Source organism: Martes martes (genome assembly GCF_963455335.1).
Source record: "Martes martes genome assembly, chromosome: X".
NCBI classification, from domain to species: Eukaryota; Metazoa; Chordata; class Mammalia; order Carnivora; family Mustelidae; genus Martes; species Martes martes.
In genome coordinates, this window is record NC_137897.1 from 81,887,330 (window position 1) to 81,906,682 (window position 19,353).

The window sequence follows — 19,353 nt, forward strand, 5'->3', positions numbered from 1 at the left end:
ATATTGGTTTCAGGTGTAGAATTCAGTGATTCATCACTTACATACAACACCCATTGCTCATCACAACAAATGCCCTCTTTAATACCCATCACCCATCTAGCCCACTCCCTACCCACTTCCCTCCATCAACCCTGTTTGTTCTCTATCATTAAGAGTCTCTTATGGTTTGTTTCCCTCCCTGCTTTTTCCCCCTCCAATATGTTCATCTGTTTTGTTTCTTAAGTTCCACATATGAGTGAGATCATAAGATATTTGTCTTTCTCTGACTAACTTATTTCATTTAGCATTATATACTCTAGCTCCATCCATGTCGTTGCAAATGGCAATATTTCATCCTTTCTGATGGCTGAGTAATATTGCATTGTATATATGTGCCACATCTTCTACAATATTTGTTCTTTGTGTCTACTTATTTCACTTAGATGTTTTCAAGGTTCGTGCATGTTTTAGTGTGTATCAGCACTTCATTCCTTTTTATAGCTGAATAATATTTACACACACACACACACACACACACACACACGACACATTTTGTTAATCCATTTATCTATTGATGGACACTGGAGTTGTTTCCACTTTTTAACTATTGTGAATAATGCTGCTATGAACATTGAACAGGCATTTGTTTGGGTCCCTGTTTCCAATACTTTTGAGTATATACCTAGAAGTAGAATTGCTGGGTCCTATGATAATTACTTGTTAAATTTTGAGGAGCTGCCAAACTACTTTCCATAGCAGCTGCAGCATTTTACGTTCCCATTAAGAATGTATGAGGGCTCTAATTTCTCTAAATCCTTTCCAGAATTTATTTTCTTTTCTCTCTCTCTCTCTCTTTTCTTTTTTTATTATAGCCATTCTGGTTAGTGAGAAGTGAAATATCATTGTGATTTTGATTTGTATTTCACTGATATCTAATAATGTTGAGCATCTTTTCAAGGGCTTTTTAGGCATTTTTATGTCTTCATTGAAGAGATGTACATTGGCTTCCTTTGCTAGTTTTTTAATTGAGTTGTTTGCCTTTTTGTTGTTGGATTTGGTTTTTTTTATTCTTTATATTAAATCCTTCTCAGATATATGATTTGCAAATGTTTTCTTCTATTTTATATGTTTTATTTTCACTTCCCTCATAATGTCCTGTGATGCACAAATGGGTTTTTTTACACATATCAATGTTTACTTATGACAATTAAACAATAAAATAGTGACAATAAAAATTCCTAGACTTCGGTAATAAGAAGAGGCATTTAAATCCATTTGCTACACTGACACCAAAGCAATCTTTTCAAAACACTAAAAACCAGTTCATATTTCTTGCTTAAAACATTTCACGAACATCCTACCATCTATAAAATAAATTCCAACTCATCAACAAGGTAAAATACATCCTTCTTCATTTACTTTTGCTTATTTTAATGAAGTATAATTTATCAATTTTTCTTTTTTACATACTTTATCAATACTTTATTAAATATTTCTTTCAATCTCATGACTTTAGTGTTATATCTAATATTCCATTGTCAAATCCAAGATCATGAAGATTTACTCCTGTTTACTTCTATGTGTTTTATAGTTTTAGCTCATATATTTAGGTTGTTGGTCCTAAATGTAGGAATATAACCTAAATATTTTGTTTTGAGTTAATTTTCTATATGCTATGGAATAGGGGTCCAGCTTTATTCTTTGGTATGTGGAAATTCAGTTGTCACCGTCCCACTTATAGAAAAGACAATTCTTTCCCGCATTGAACTGGCTTGATATCCTTTTTGAAAATCCAATGGCCATAGATTTTATGTGTTTCTTTCTAGACTCTCAGTTCTATTCTATTGGTCTATACATCTGGCCCTATGCCAGCCAGGATCACATTATTTTGATTACTGTAGCTTTGTACTAAGTTTTGAAATTGGGATATGTGAACCCTTCAACTTTGTTGTTTTTATTCAAGATTGTTTTAGCATTCAGGACTCCTTATAATTCCATATGAATTTATGGATCAGTTTTTACCATTTCTGCAAAATAGGCCCTTGAAATTTTGATAGGGATTGAATTGAACATGTAGACCGCTTTAGATAATATTGATCAAGTAATAATATTAAGGTTTCCAGTCCATGAATATTGATGTCTTTCTTTTTGTTTAGGTATTCTTAATTATATTTCATCGATGTTTTGTAGTCTTTAGTACACACATCTTTTACCATATTGCTCAAATTTATTCCTAGGTATTTTATTCTTTTAGTTACTATTATATTGGAATTGCTTTCTTAATTTCCTATTCAGATTAGTTATTGTTGGTTCATAGAAACTCATCTAACTCGTGTGTGTTGATCTTGTAATCTACAAATATTATGATCTGGTTTATTAGCTCTAGTTGCTTTCCTGCAGATTCTTGCAGATTTTGTATACATGGGATTATGTCATATGCATACAGAGGTCATTTTATTTCTTTCTTTTTAATATGGATTCATTTTATTTCTTTTCCTTATCTAATTTATTTGAATAGAACTTCCACTACAATGTTGAATAGCAGTGGTGAAAGTGGACATCCCTATCTTGTTTCTGTACTTAGGAGGAAAGCTTTCCGTACTTTATCATTGAGTATTATTTTAGCTGTGCAGTTTTTATAAAAGCCTATTTTCATACTAAGGAAATTCCCATCTACTGCTAGTTTTCTGAGTTTCTTTTTTAATGATGAACAGGTGTTAGATTTTATCAGATGCCTTTTTTTAAAGTTTTTACTTAAGTTCCAGTAAGTTAACATAGAACGTAATAATAGTTTCAGTTGTACAGAACAGTGATTCAGCACTTCCACACAACACATGGTGCTCATTACAATATGAGCAACTTTTAACCCCTGTCTTATTTCACCCATCCCCACCCCTGACCTCCCCTCCAATAGCCATCAGTTTGTTCTCTATACTTAAGAGTCTCTTTCATGGTTTGCCTCTCACTCGCTTTTTTCCCATTTGCTCATTGGTTTCTTAAATTCCACATATGAATGAAATAATATGGTATTTATATTTCTCTGACGAATTTTGCTTAAGATAATACTTTCTAGCTCCATCCATGTCATTGCAAAAGGCAAGATTTCATTCTTTTTTATGGCTGAGTAATATTCCATTGTGTGTGTGAGCACGCACACATGTGTGCACACCCACACAGGCATGCACCACATCTTCCTTATGCCTTCATCAGTGGATGGGCACTTGGGCTGCTCCCATAATTTGGATATTATAGATAATGTCACTATAAACATCAGGGTACATATATCCCTTTCAATTAGTATTTTTGTATTTTTTGAGTAAATACCTAGTAGTGCAACTGTTGGCTGTAGTTCTATTTTTAACTCTTTGAGGAAACTCCATACTATTTTCCACAGGGGCTGTACCAGTTTGCATTCCCACCAACAACATAACAGGGTTCCCCTTTCTCTACATCCTCACCAAGATCTGTTGCTTCTTCTGTAATTGATTTTAGTCATTCCTATAGGTATGAGGTGGTATCACATTATAGTTTTAATATCTAATTCCCCAATGATGAGTGATGCTGAGCATCTTTTCATGTCTGTTGGCCATCTCTATGTCTTCTTTGGAAAAATGCCTATTCATGTCTTTTGCCCATTTTTAATTGGATTATTAATTTTCTTGTTGTTGAGTTGTGTAAGTTCTTTATATATTTTGGATACTAATCATTTATCAGACATGTCATTTGCAAATATCTTCTTCCATTCCATAGGTTGCCTTTTAGTTTTGTTGGTTCTTTCCTTCATGGTGCAGAAGCTTTTAATTTTGACATAGTCCCAATTGTTTATTCTTGCTTTTGTTTCCCTTGCTTCTAGCAATGTGTCTAGTAAGAAGTTGCACTGGGGTCAAAGAGGCTGCTGCCTGTGTTCTCCTGTAGGATTTTTATAGTTACAGATCTCATATTTAGATCTTTAATCCATTTTTAGTTTATTCTTGTTATGGTATAAGAAAGTAGTCCAGTTTCATTCTTTTACATGTTCCTTGTCCAGTTTTCCCAACACTATTTGTTGAAGAGAGTGTCTTTTTCCCATTGGATAGTCTTTCCTGTTTTGTCAAAGATTAATTGACCATGTAGTTATGGGTTCCTGTCTGGGTTTTCTATTTTGTTCCATCAATATATGTTTCTATTTTTGTGCTCATACCATACTATTTTGATCACTACAGCTTTGTAATATAACTTGAGGTCTGGAATTGTGTGCCTCCAGCTTTTTTTTCTTTTTCAAGGTTGCTTTGGCTATCCAAAGTTTTTTGTGATTCCACACAAATTTTGGGATTGTTTATTCTATTTCTGTGAAAAATGCTGTTGGTATTTTGATACAGATTGCATTAAATCTCTCAATTGCTTTGGGTAGTATAGACATTTTAACAATATTTGTTCTTCCAATCCATGAGTATGTAATATCTTCCCATTTCTTTGTGTCATCTTCAAATTCTTTCATAGCATATAGTTTTTCATAATAATCTCTTATAATTGTTTATATTTCTGTGGAATTGGTTTTCATTTCTCCTCTGTTTTTTATGATTTTTTTTGGGTCCTTTCTCTTTTCTTTTTGATAAGTATGGCTAGAGTTTTATTACTTTTTCAATAAACCAACTCCTGGTTTCGCTGATCTGTTCTCTTAGGGTTTTGTTTGTTTGTTTGTTTGTTTGTTTTCTAGATTCTGTATCATTTATTTCTGCTCTAACCTTTATATAATAAAGATTATCTATCCTTCCTTTTCTGGCTTTAGGCTCAATTTGTTGGTTTTTTCCCTAGCTCCTTTAGGTGTAAGTCTCAGTTGTTTATTTGAGATTTTTCTTGGTTCTTGAGGTAGGCCTGTATTGCTGTAAGTTCCCTCTTGGGACAGCTTTTGCTGCACCCTAAAGGATTTGGACCATTAGGTTTTAATTTTCATTTGTTTCCCTGTATTTTTAAATTTGTTTTCTGAATTCCTGGTTGACCCATTTATTGTTTAATAGCATGCTATTTAACCTCCATGTATTTGCGGTCTTTCCAAATTTTTTCTTGTGGTTGACTTCTTGTTTCATAGTTGTGGTCAGAAAAGATGCATGGTATGATTTCAGTCTTTTTCTACTTTTTGAGGCCTGATTTATGACCTAATATGTGATCTACTATAGAGAACGACCCTTGTGCACTTGAACAGAATGTATATTCTGCTATTTTATTTTATTTTTTTTATTTTTATTATTTATTCACTTGATAGACAGAGATCATGAGCAGGCAGAGAGGCAGGCAGAGAGAGAGAGGAGGAAGCAGGCTCCCCGCAGAGCAGAGAGCCCGATGTGGGGCTCGATCCCAGGACCCCGAGATCACAACCTGAGCCGAAGGCAGAGGCTTAACCCACTGAGCCACCCAGGTGCCCCTATTCTGCTATTTTAATATGGAATGTTCTGAATATATCTGTTAAGTCCAGTGTGTCATTCTAAGCCACCGTTTCCTTGTTGATTTTCTGTTTAGATAATCTGTCCATTGATATAAGTGAGGTATTAGAGTTTCCTACTATAATCATATTATTATCAATTAGCTCCTTTATTATTAATTGTTTTATATATTTGAGTGCTCCCATGTTGGGTGCATAAATATTTAGAATTGTTATATCTTCTTATTGTATTGTCCCTTTTATTATGTATGCTGCCCTTCTTCATTTCATGTTGCAGTCTTTGGTTTAAAGTCTAGATTTTCCAATATACATATTGCTACTCTGACTTTCTTTTGATATTCATTTGCATGATAAATATTTCTCCATATCTTCACTTTCAATTTGCAGCTGTCTTTAGGACTAAAATGAGTCTCTTATAGACAGCATGTAGGTGGGTCTTGTTTTTTTAATATATTCTGATACCCGTATCTTTTGATTAGAGCATTTAGTTCATTTATATTCAAAGTAATTAATGACAGATATGTATTTAGTGCCATTTTATTACTTGTTTTGTCATTGTTCATGGAGATTTTCTCTGTTCCTTTCTTGTCTTTGTCACTTTTGGTCTTTCCCTTCTACTCAGAGTACCCTTTAATATTCTTGAAGGGCTGGTTTAGTGCTCACAAATTCCTTTAGTTTTTGTTTGTATGGGAAACTCTTTATTTCTCCTATTCTGAATTATAGCCTTGCTGAATAGAGTAGTCTTGGCTGCAGATTTTTCCTATTCAGTACTTTGAATATATTATGCCACTCCCTTATGTTTTGCCAAGTTTCTATTGAGAAATCTCCAGCTAGCCTTGTGGGTTTTCCCTTTTAAGTTAAGGACTTCTTTTGTCTTGCTGCTTTTAAGATTTTTTCTGTCTCACTATATTTTGCCAACTTAATTACAATATGTCTTAGTGTTGGCCTGCTTTTATTGATTTTGATGGGTGTTGTTGTACTTCCTGTATCTGGATGTCTGTTTCCTTCTCCAGATTAGGGAAGTTTCAGCTATTCTTGAAATAAATTATCGTCCCCCTTTTCTCTCTCTTCTTATTCTGCGACTACTATAATATAAATGTTATTATGTTTGATGGAGTCACTGAGTTCCCTAAGTCTGTTCTCTTGTTGCATTATTCTTCTTTCTCCCTCTTTTTCAGCTTCATTATTTTCCATTAGTTTGTCTTCTAGGTCACTAATTCATTCCTCTCTTTCTTCCAGCCTAATGCTCATTGCATCAAGCCTATTTTCAATCTCATTTAATTTATTCTTCATCTCAGACTGATTCTTTTTTAACTGTTTTTTCCTCTGTAGTAAGGGTATCACTGATGTCTTCTAGTCTTTTCTCAAGCCCAGTGGATATCCTTATGATTGTTGCATTAAATTTTCCATCAGGCATGTTACTTATATCTGTTTCACTTAGATGTCTGGCCACGGCCTTACCTTGTTCCATCATTTGGAACAAAATTCCTCCATCTTGGCATTTTGTCTAAATTTCTGCCTTCTGTACATTACCAAAGCCAGTCATGTCTCCTGCTCCATCTGTGGTGTGGCTTCTTCTCTCTCATTAGTTGTGGAGTTTGTTCTGTCAGTCTTCAGGTCTATTTATGGGGTATTTAGGATAATTTCATGGTTATGTAGTTGTGTTCATGGAACAAGATATGTGTAGGGTCCTACTACTCTGCTGCCATCTTCTTTCTCCTTTCTGGAATGTATGTCTTGGCAGGACTTATCAGAAACCTTCCTGGTTTATTAATTATTAACTTCTAGTTAATAGTGTTCTTATTTCTGATAATTTAAGCCATTCTGGAACACAATGTCCGTTCAGCTAGGGAATGTGCTCCTCCCACATGTGCCTTCCAACTCAAGCTCTCAGATGCCTTTTTTGGTACCAGATAAGATGATTATGTGGTACTACCTTCATTCTATTGATGTGATGTATTATATTTACTGATCTTTTTTTGTTGAACTACCTTCCATTTCTTGGCTAGCTCGTATTTGGTCATGGTGTATAATCTTTTTAAGAAGTTAATGAAATTGGTTTGCTAGGATTCTGTTGAGTATTTATGCATCTATATTATTAAGATATGTTAGTCTGCCATTTCCTTTTCTAGTAATTTTTTTTTTTTATCTGACCTTGGTATCAGGGTAATACTGATATCAGGGTAATACTGCCCTCATAAAATGTGTTAGGAAGTATTCTCTCATCTTCTATTTTTTGGAAGATTTTTGAGATGGATTGGCATTAATTCTTTAAATGTTTGATAGAATTCACCATTGAAGCCATCTGATGTTGGTCTTCTCTTGTTTGGGAGATTTTTGAATACCCATTCAATCTCTTGTTATAGATCTCTGGAGATTTTCAATTTCTTCTTGAGTGAGTTTAGGTAATTTATTTCTAGGAATTTCTCTATTTCATCTAGGTTATCTAATTTGTTAGCATATGACTGTTCATAGTATTCTAATAAACATATAATGTATTTTTATCCCCAGGAGTACAGGTCTGTGAATCGCCAGGTTTACACATTTCACAGCACTCATCGTAGTACATACCCTCCCCAATGTCCATTTCCCCACCACCCTCTCCCGTCCCCCCCGCCCTGCAACCCTCAGTCTGTTTTTTGAGATTGAGTCTTTTATGGTTTGTCTCCCTCCCAATCCCATCTTTTCATTTTTTCTTTTCCTACCTCCCCCCAATCCCCCCGCATTGCATCTCCACTTCCTCATATCAAAGAGATCATATGATAGTTGTCTTTCTCCGATTGACTTATTTCGCTAAGCATGATACCCTCTAGTTCCATCCACATCGTCGCAAATGGCAAGATTTCATGTCTTTTGATGGCTGCATAGTATTCCATTGTGTATATATACCACATCTTCTTTATCCATTCATCTGTTGATGGACATCTAGGCTCTTTCCACAGTTTGGCTATTGTGGACATTGCTGCTATAAACATTCGGGTGCATGTGCCCCTTCGGAGCACCACGTTTGTAACTTTAGGATATATACTCAGTAGTGCAATTGTGTTCATAGTATTCTAATACTTTCTATTTCTGTAATAAATCCCATTTTCATTTCTGATGTTAATTATTTGTGTTTTCTCTCTTCTTTAGGGAGTCAGTCTAGGTAAAGAACAATTCTGTTGATCTTTCAAATGATGAACTTTTGGTTTCATAGATTCTATTATTTTTCTATCCTCCATTTCATTTATATCTGCTTTAAGCATCATTATCTCCTCCTCTTAACTTTGACTTTAATTTTCTATGTTTCTCATTCCTTAAAGTATAATGTTAGGTAGTTGAATTGAGATCTTCTTTTTTAATTCTACTATTTCAGCTATAAATTTCCCTCTGATAGCATTTTCACTGCATTCTGTAAGTTTTATGTTGTATTTTTGTTTTCACTCATCTCCAGGTAGTTTTAATTTCCTTTGTGATTTTTTTCTTGACCTATTAGTTGCTTAAGTGTATTATTTAAAGAAATCCACATTTAATGCAGATTTTCTCTGCAACTACTGCCCATTTTCTAGTCAGGTGTTAGAGCCATAATGGTGGGCAACCAGGACTGTGTACACACACACACACACACACACACACACACACACACGAGGGTATTGTTTAATTTCCACATATTTGGTAATTCTTCTGTTTTCCTTAAATTATTATAGTTTCATTCCATTGTGGTCATAGAAGATACTTTGTAAGTGTTGATAGGGTATGGAGAAAAGGAAATCTTGTGTACTGTTGGTGGGAATGTAAATTGTACATTGATATGGCTATTTGAAAAACAGTATCCAAGTCTTTTAGTAAACTGAACATAGATCAACCTACCATACACTCCAGAAATCTTAATTCTGGTATATATCCAAAAGGAATAAAAACAGTATCACAGCTATATCTGTACTACCATATTCATTACAGCATTATCACAGCAGCCTATAATGGTAACAACTTTCTTGTCCATTGACTGATGAATGGATAAAAAATATGATCTCTCTCTGGGGCACCTGGGTGGCTCAGTGGGTTAAGCCTCTTCCTTCGGCTCAGGTCATGATCTCGGGGTCCTGGGATCAAGCCCCGCATCAGGCTCTCTGCTCAGTGGGGAGCCTGCTTGCCCTCTCTCTCTCTCTGCCTACCTCTCTGCTTGCTTGTGATCTCTGTCTGTCAAATAAATAAAATCTTTAAAATAAATATGATCTCTCTATCTATCTATATATAATGGAATAGCATTCAGCCATAAAGTAGAAGGAAATTTTGCCATTTTGACAATACAGATAAACCTGGAGGACATTGTGCTAAGTGAAATAATCCACACATAGAAACACAAAGATTGTATGATCTTACTAATATGTGGAATCTAAACAAGTAGAACTCAGAAAACCTGAGAGATCAGAAGTTGCCAAGAGCTGAGGGCTGTGTGAAATGTAGAGAAGTTGGTCAATAGATACAAGCTTTAAGTTATAAAATGATAAAGTTCTAGGGAATCTAATGTACAGCATAATGGCTATAGTTTACAGTACTATATATAATACTTTAAATTTGCTAAGAGTGGACTTTAGGTGTTACAACAAAATAGGTAACTGTGAAGAAATGAATGTTAATTAGCTTGCTTGTGGTATTCATTTCACAGTGTATACTTATATCAAACTATCATATTGTACACTGTAAATATATACAAATTTTGTCAATTATGCCTCAATAAATCTGAAAAAAATGAAAATAAACAAGATATTTTGTATAATTTCAATATTTATAAATTTATTGAGACATGTTTTGTGGCCTGATACATGGTTTATCCTGGAGATGTTTCATGTGTTTTTTTGATAAGAATGTATATTCCATTGTTGTTGGGTAAAGTGTTCCATAAATGTTTCAGTTGTTTTATAGTGTTGTCTGTACCTGTCCTTCCTTATTCACCTTCTCTGTAGATATTCATCCATTATTCAAAGTGTTGTACCAAAGTCACCCACTATTATTGTAGAACTATTTCTTCCTTCAGTTCTGTAAAAGTTCTTTTCCATATACTTTGGGACTGTGTTTTTAGGTGCATATTAATTTATAGTTTTATCTTTTTGATAAATTGACTCCTGTGAACATGTAATGTTCTCCCTTTTCTCTTGTAACAGTTTTTTTTATTTTAATTTTAGCTTGTCCGATATTATTATGGCCATCTCAGCTCTCCTTTGGTTATGATTTGCATAAAATAGCTTTTTTTACTTTTACTTTCAGTTTATTGGTGTCCTGGAAGCTAAATTGAGTCTCTTATAGGCAGCATCTCTTTGCCTGTTTTTTTTCCCACTTTCTAGTCTCTGCATTTGTAGAATTTAATGTAATTTTTGATACAAAAGGACATGTTTGTGCCATTTGTTGTTTTCAGTTTCTCTTATACTTTTTTGCCCCTCATTTCCTCTATTACTGCCTTCTTTTATGTTGAGTAGATTTTTTTATAGCGACTTGTTTTGATTTCCTTCACATTTTATTTTGTGTATATATTTTAGATATTTTACTTGTGGTTGCCATGGGGGTTAAATTTTACATTCTAAATTTATAACAATGTAGTTTGAATTGATGTCAATGTAAGTTCAAAAGCATATAAAAATTGTGTTCCTATACAGCTCTCACATCCCCCCATTTATGTTCTTGTTATCACAGATTACATCTGTTTACATTGTGTGCTCTATAACATGATTTGTAATTATATTTTGTTTTATAGATGTTTGTTTTTATGTAAAAAAAAGTAGAGCTACAAACTAAAAATACAATTATACCGGCTTTCATATTTGTCCATGTAATTACTTTTGGTAGAGATTTTTATTTCTAAATAAAGCTTCAAGTTACTGCCTAGTGTCCTTTCATGTCAGCCTGAAGGACTCCTGTTAGCATTTTTTGTGGGGTAGGTCCTCCAGCTTTTGTTAATTTCCTAATGCCTTAATTTCTCTTTCATTTTTGAAGGACAGTTTTGTTGGATATAGAATCCTTGGTTTACACATTTTCATTTTCTTTTTTTTAATTTTTGTATTATGTTATGTTAGTCACCATACAGTATATCATTAGTTCTTGATATAGTGTTCCATGACTCATTGTTTGCCTATAATACCCAGTGCTCCATGCAATACATGCCCTCCTTAATATCCAACACCAGGCTAACCCATCCCCCCACTCCCTTCCCCTCTGAATCCCTCAGTTTCTTTCTTGGAGTCCATAGTCTCTCATGGTTTGTTCCCCCCTTCTGATTCCCCCCCTTCATTTTTCCCTTCCTTCTCGTAATATTCTCCATGCTATTCCCTATGTTCCACAAATAAGTGAAACCACATGATAATTGACTTTCTCTGCTTGACTTATTTCACTTAGAATAATCTCTTCCAGTCCCACCTATGTTGATGCAAAAGCTGAGTATTCATCCTTTCTGATGACTGAGCAATATATCCCATTGCATATATGAACCACATCTTCTCTATCCATTCGTCTGTTGAAGCACATCTTGACTCTTTCCACATTTTGGATATTGTGGACATTGCTGCCATGAACTTTGGGGAGCATATGGCCCTTCTTTTCACTACGTCTGTATATTGGGGGTAAATACCCAGTAGTGCAACTGCTGGGTCATAGGGTAGCTCTATTTTTAATTTTTTGAGGAACTTCCACACTGTTTTCCGAAGTGGCTGCACCAACTTGCATTCCTACCAACAGTGTACAAGGGTTCCCCTTTATCCACATGTTCTCCAACACTTGTTGTTTCTTGCCGTGTTGATTTTTGCCATTCTAACTGGTGTAAGGTGGTATCTCAGTGTGGTTTTGATTTGAATTTCCCTGATGGCTAATGATGAACACTTTTTCATGTATCTGTTAGCCATTTGTATGTCTTCTTTGGAGAAGTGTCTGCTCATGTCTTCTGCCCATTTTTTGACTTGATTATTTGTTTTTTGAGTATTGAGTTTGAGAAGTTCTTTATAGATCTTGGATATCAGCCCTTTGTCTGTAGTGTCATTTGCAAATATCTTCTCCCATTCCGTGGGTTGCCTCTTTGTTTTGTTGACTGTTTCCTTTGCTGTGTAGAAGGTTTTCATCTTGACAAAGTCCCAAAAGTACATTTTTGCTTTTGTTTCCCTTGCCTTTGGAGACGTGTCTTGAAAGAAGTTGATGTGGCCGATGTCGAAGAAGTTATTGCCAATGTTTTCCTCTAGGATTTTGATGGATTCTTATCTCACATTGAGGTCTTTCATCCATTTTGAGGTCTTTTTTGCATATGCATCTTAACCTGAGTGTGCACTTGGCTTTCTAAATTTCCCAAGATACAGGAATGCTTTTGAATACACCAATTTCCCAACAAAATGTTGTCCCTGGCTTTTTCCTCTCTGGACTTAGGGTGTTTATGTCTCAACTGTAATCTTCTGCCCCGGGTGTCTGTGGGTTCTCTGTCTACATTTTAATGTTTTCCAGCAATGACCGCTGCTATTCCAGCCTGCTTGAGTTCCAGATTAGGTGAAACAGAGACAGAAGTCTTGTATTAGTCCTTCAGAAATCTTCCAGACATGTTAGAACGGAACAACACAATAATTTGTGAATAATATCTGTTCTGCTTCCTCTAGAATATTGTACCAGGGTCCCATAGTAGGAAATGCAGGTTACCTTCTTCAGGAATCCTACCCTGCTGGGGAGAGGGTGGGACAAAGGCAAGTAAAAATGCCACAAAGATTTCCTAATATTTTTAAGTGATCTTTTTTTTAAAAGATTTTATTTATTTATTTGAGGGAGATAAAACAATTGGGTGGAAGGTCAAAGGGAGAGGGAAAAGCAGACTTCCTGCTGAGCAGGGAGCCAGATAGGAGGTTCAATCTCAGGACCCTGAGATTCTGGCCTGAGCTAAAGGCAGACGCTTAACCGACTGAGCCACTCCAGCACCCTGCAGGTGAACTTCTTCTTGATTTGGCATTCACTTTGTTGCTGTAAACATTTGATTGTTTTCTAGATTTCTGACAAAGTAATTTCTGACAGTTTCTACATATTTTTTAATGTTTTGGCGGGGGGAATGGAAGCTTTGAGCTGCCTACTCTGCCATTTTGCTCAACTCATAAAGTTTTGTTGTTTCTTGATATTGTTAGTGGCTGCTGATAATAAATGCTGAGGTCCATTAATTCATAAGAGGCTGTGAAATGGTCATAACCTAATTCTGTCACTCCTTCTTCATTTAGTAACTGAAATAGCCTTATAAGGAAAAACTTCTAATTTATTATTTGGTTACTAAGATGTACAGTTCATTGAGGAAAGGCAGGATAGACGCTTGAGTCTTTCTCTTTATCGATTTTCAAAGTAATGGGTTGGATTCCTAGAATTTTCCACAGATCTCCTATTAGTTTTTTGTTGTTGGTATTTTTAATAATGCTATGAACTCAAAGATTTAAATATATTTGATGTGTTTCTTTTTGTTGCAATTACCATACTTATTGCTGGTCTTGCTATTTTGTCTTTGGCTAGTAGGAAACTCTTAAAATTTGCCTATGAGTCCTTTTGATATGACTCTAATTGTTTTAATAGCTTTTTGATAACTGGTTTGACAAAGTATATCCATGTTCATTGTGAACATTTTCTGCTCCAGACATAGAATCAGCTGTTTTTCCACAGAGCTCTGGTATCTAAAGACTACAGATTATGCATTATGGGTGTTGATTGGTATTGGTCTAGTTATTATTTCTAGGCCTTTGCAGTGGACAAAACTTGAAAATATACTCAGCTGACTGGTTGGTTGCTTAGTTAAAACAAAATATGTCATGATTCCATTTTTATATTTTCAATTCAAATTCACAACTACAGAATTTTGACTTAGGTGATAAAGATAGAAGAAGCTTCTTTCCATTACAAGAATCCTGGCTCTGAAGACCCTGGAGATGATAGAATCAGAATATTACATAGTAGTTTATTTGCTTTCACTCACCACATATAAAAACAGTTTCAGAATAATCACCTCAACATTTGTAACAACAATTTTACTAGAAAAAATTTAAGGTTTTTTTTGGTTTTTTTTGTTTTGTTTGTTTGTCTTTGAATATGCCAACCAGGGATTCATGAATTATTATTCTTTAAAGCCACTTGTGATATTTCTCTCTGTATGGGTATACTATCAAGTAGATAGAAATTTAGGTTCATGTCTTTTATTTTGTTGCTTAAAGATTGATTTATTTAAATAAATACTTAATTTTCTAAATTATTTCCATAGTTCAATAGTCAAATATAGAAAAAGAATATATATTTAAAGAAGTTTATCTTTTATCCCTGTTCCCTGCACCTGATTCCTTCTCACCCACTGTAGGTAACTTTTTAATTCATTCTATAATGTATTTTTCCATTGTTTGTTTTATAATATAAGCAGATATGTGTGTATTTCAAAGAAAATGAGTCATGCTCCCCTTTTTCATATATATGTTGTACTACTTTTGAGAGTAATTTGACAATACCAAATACGTTATACTCTCTGACCTATGTGTTGAGTACACAAGGAGACATGCTCTAAGATGTTTATTGGAGCTACTGTAAATGATGTGACAATGAAGATAAGGATGTATATATCTTTTCAAATTAGTGGTGTTATATTCTTTGGATAAATATCCAGAAGTGGAACAGCTAGATCTATATTATAAATCTATTCTTAATTTTTTTAAAAGGCTCCATGTTGTTTTCCTAGCAGCTACACTAATTTACATTTCCACCAACAGTATGTGAGGGTTCCTTTCTCTCCACACCTTCTCCAATAGTTATCTCTTGTCTTTTTTATAATAGCCATTCCAGCAGGTTTGAGGTGATATTTTGTTGTGGTTTTGATTTGCATTTTCCTAGTAATTAGTGGTTTGAACTTGTTTTCATGTGTCTATTGGCCATCTGTATGTCTTCTTTGGGAAAGTGTCTATTCAGATCTTCTGCCCCTTTTTTTAAAGATTTTATTTATTTATTTGACAGACAGAGACCACAAGTAGGCAGAGAGGCAGGCAGAGAAAGAGAGGAGGAAGCAGGCTCCCTGCTGAGCAGAGATCCCAATGTTGGGCTCGATCCCAGGACTCTGGGATCATGACCTGAGCTGAAGGCAGAGGCTTTAATCCACTGAGCCACCCAGGCGTCCCTCTTCTGCCCCTTTTAAATCAGTTTTTTTTTATTGTTGAGTTGTATGAGTTCGTTCTGTATTTTAGATATTAATTCCTCATCAGATATACACAAATATCTCCTCCCATTGAGTAGGTTGCCTTTTTGTTTTGATGATGGTTTACTTTGCTGTGCAAAACTTTTTTAGTAGGATGTAATCCCATTTGTTTATTTTTCTTTTGCTTCCCTTGCCTTTGGAGTCAGATACAGAAACACATCTCTAAGACTGATGTCTTAGTGCCTTAGGAGCTTACTGCCTATGTTTTATTCTAGGAATTTTATGGTTTCAGGTCTTACATTCAAATCTTGAATGCATTCTGAGTTAATTTTTCTGTATGGTGTAAGTTAGCAGTCTAGTTTCATCTATTCCATGGGGCTATCCAGTTTTCTCAGCACCACTTATTGAAACAGCTGTCCTTTCTCCAATGTATGCTCTTGACTCCTTTGCATAAATTAATTGTCCGTATATATCTGGGTTTCTTTCTGGGCTCTCAGTTCTCTTCCATTGATCTGTGTGTCTGTTTTTATGCCAGTACAATACCCTTTTGATTACTATAAGCTTTGTACTATAGTTTGAAATCTGCCAGTATGATACCTTCAGCTTTGTTATTCTCTCTAAAGATTACCCTGGCTATTTAGGATCTTTAGTTGTTCAATACAAATTTTAGAAGTACTTGTTCTAGGGGCACCTGGGTGGCTCAGTGGGTTAAAGCCTCTGCTTTCGGCTCAGGTCATGATCTCAGGGTCCTGGGATCAAGCCCCGCATCAGGCTCTCTGCTCAGCGGAGAGCCTGCTTCCTCCTCTCTCCCTGCCTGCCTCTCTGCCTGCTTGTGATCTCTCTCTGTCCAATAAAATAAAATCTTAAAAAAAAAAGAAGTACTTGTTCTAGCTCTGTGGGAAATGCCATTAGAATTTCGATGCAGATTGCATTGAATCTGTAGATTGCTTTGAGTAGTATGGACATTTTAACAGTATTTTTCCAGTCTATGAACAGAAACTATCTTTCCATTTGTTTCTGTCATCTTCAGTTTCTTTCATCAGTGTCTTATAGTACAGGTCTTTCACTACCTTGGTTAAATTGATTTTTAGGTATTTTTTTTCCTTTTGGTGCAATTATAAATGAGACTGCTTTCTTAATTTCTCTTTCTGATAGTTACTAGTGTATAGAAATACCACACATTTCTGTATATTAGTTTTGTATCCTTCATCTTTATTGAATTTGTTTTGTAGTTCTAACTGGTTTTTGGTTTTTTGTGGGTTTTTTTTTTTTGGTGCAGACTTTAGGAATGTATATATTACATCATCTGCAAATGGTGGCAGTTTTACTTCTTCCCTTCCCATTTAGATACCTTTTATTCTTGCCTTATTGCTGTGGTTAAGGCTCCCAATATTCTATTGAAGAAAAGTGGTGAGAGAGGATATCCTGTCTTGTTCCTGTTCTTAGAGAAAATGCTTTCAATTTTTCACTGTTGAGTATGACAGTAACAGTTTTATTGAGATCGCAAAACATTACAGGTAGCCTCTGACTTACACATTTTTTAAAAAGTCTATTTTATACTTGCTACTGAATGAAAAATATCCTGTTCTTTTCTAGCCTTGTAGCTCTTACACCAAGATGAAGTTAGTTGATGTAAGCGGGGAAGAGGCAAAGAAAAGAGCTCCTCACCCTCCCAAATGCCTCCATACATCCCTGACCATCATTTTTATCCATATAATAAAATGCTCAGAGTAGATTTTGTGAAGAAACAAAATCACCATGCTTACATACATATGTTTATAATATATTGGGTTTTTTTTTACCTCACAACTTTAATGTGGTCTTCTACTAAAATTTTCTCCACTAAAACGTTAGTCTACTCTCACCAGAAATTAGGGTAAAATGAATCATTAAAATGAGTTATGATTATAACATATAATCATGTATGTGTGTGTGTGTGTATATATATATATGTATACATATATATGCAGAAACATAATTTTGTTAGGTAATTAACTTGTATCTTTGTTGTGCATTAGGCTTAAAAACATAATGTGTTTCACATGGTAATTTTAGTAGTATTCAAACTAAAAATAAAAGAATTCCAGTTCATAATTTTCCATCATATTTTTAGAAAAATGTGAATTCTAGATGTATTTTTGTCTCCTAATTATTGCCTTTAAAATCTTGCCACTCACAAACAATGACTGACAGTATCTCTTGTATTGAGATCATGCCCATTTGTAATAATTATGAACATATAATCAGGGTAGGTACTTACAGTCCCAAGTTACTAAAATAAAAAAGAAAGCAGAATTTTCAGAGGAATTTTTCAGATAAAAATTTATACCTTGCTAGTCCTTGATACCAATACTCAAACAAAGCATAGCAAATATTCTGACTTATTCCTGACAGGGTCAGTCATAAGATTTTTTTTTCCTGTAAGGTAGATGTGATTATTTAATTTTTAAAAATTGGAATAGCTTATAACTTGTTTTTTTGCATGCTATATTTGAGAATAAGTCAGAAGTGTTCACTATAACTTGAGTCATTGTGATAGCTACTTATTGTTGTTCTAATTATGTACTTTCATCAGCTTGGGGAAAGGAAGCCTATTTTAGAAAATAAAAAAGATTAAATCATTCTACAGTTCTCAGTTTAATCCTGTTAACTGGGTTTTTCTCTTGGCTTTGATTAATTCCATTCTTTTTCATGTGCAATTACCTTTTATCCTTTTTGTTATGAAGCGTTATTATGGGAGATTGTGTTCACCAACTGAATTTTGAATTAAACTCTTATAACATTACAGTGGTTTGAATTCTTGGAGAGTAAGAAATGTGCATTCAACTTCTTTGTCTTCACTTACAACTCAGTCTAGAACTTTACCCCATAAGAAATTTTTAGTAAGTCTCTGGGGAGGTTTAAAAAAAAGTGGTGTGAGAATAGGTTATATTTCAAAAGCAGAAGTTGTGTATCAACTACATTGAAACTTTGCTATTGAAACCCCCTTCAGTGCTAGCATGGTTCTTTAACCGAGGATAATAATGAGCACCAAGGCATGGGGCACCTGCAAGGAAGCAATTCAGCAACCTTGGTAAATTCTGGAACAGAGTTGCTGTCAGCTTGTCTCAGCTAGCAGAGCTGACAACATGAGAGTCTGTTTCCAGTATCTATTTTTTCTGATTATGTCATATGCCTTCAGCTCCCAGGGTGTATTATTCAATTAAAATATTATTTTACCAAATTCTTTAGCACAGTATTTGGAATATATATAATAAGTACTCACTAATTATTTGTTGAATGAAAGAAAGAATGAATGAATGTCATAATGTGTAGGGGAGAAATTATATTCTGCCTTAGAAACTAAATTTGTTAGATAAACTGTACATAAGTGATAAATTAACTTGATGATAGAAAACAATCAAGAATTGAAGGGATTTTTCATCTGAGTTTAGTTCCCTCTTTGTTTTCCATGTTATTTAGATCAGAAAGGAGTATCATATATAATAAGTGATTTTCTTGAAGGAGAGTTATATCCATGAAGAAAACTGTATTTTGTGTCTGTTCAGTCTCCTTTTAGCAAATTTTATTTGAAGCTTAAATTCCACCAGTAGTGAGTGGTGGTCATATCTCTAACAGTTATAAATTGGACTTAACTTGAATTTGTCATTGAATATAAAAGGAATATATGTTTATTTAAGAGAGTTTAGAAAATACAGAAAACATGTAAGGAAGGTAATTACAAATCTTCATAATTCCAGCAACAGAGAAAAACAATATCAGTTTCTAATATTTTGAAGGAAAAGTTTATTTTGAAATGAATTTAGTT

The 19,353-nt window shown here is 34.4% G+C and overlaps 1 protein-coding gene across 1 annotated transcript in view; it reads left to right on the forward strand.

The window, feature by feature from the left end:
• Positions 1-19,353, forward strand: part of RADX (RPA1 related single stranded DNA binding protein, X-linked) — a gene marked incomplete at its 5' end in the record, with an annotated part of 78,726 nt that overhangs the window by 44,261 nt on the left and 15,112 nt on the right. The gene's annotated exons all lie outside the window — the stretch shown is intronic.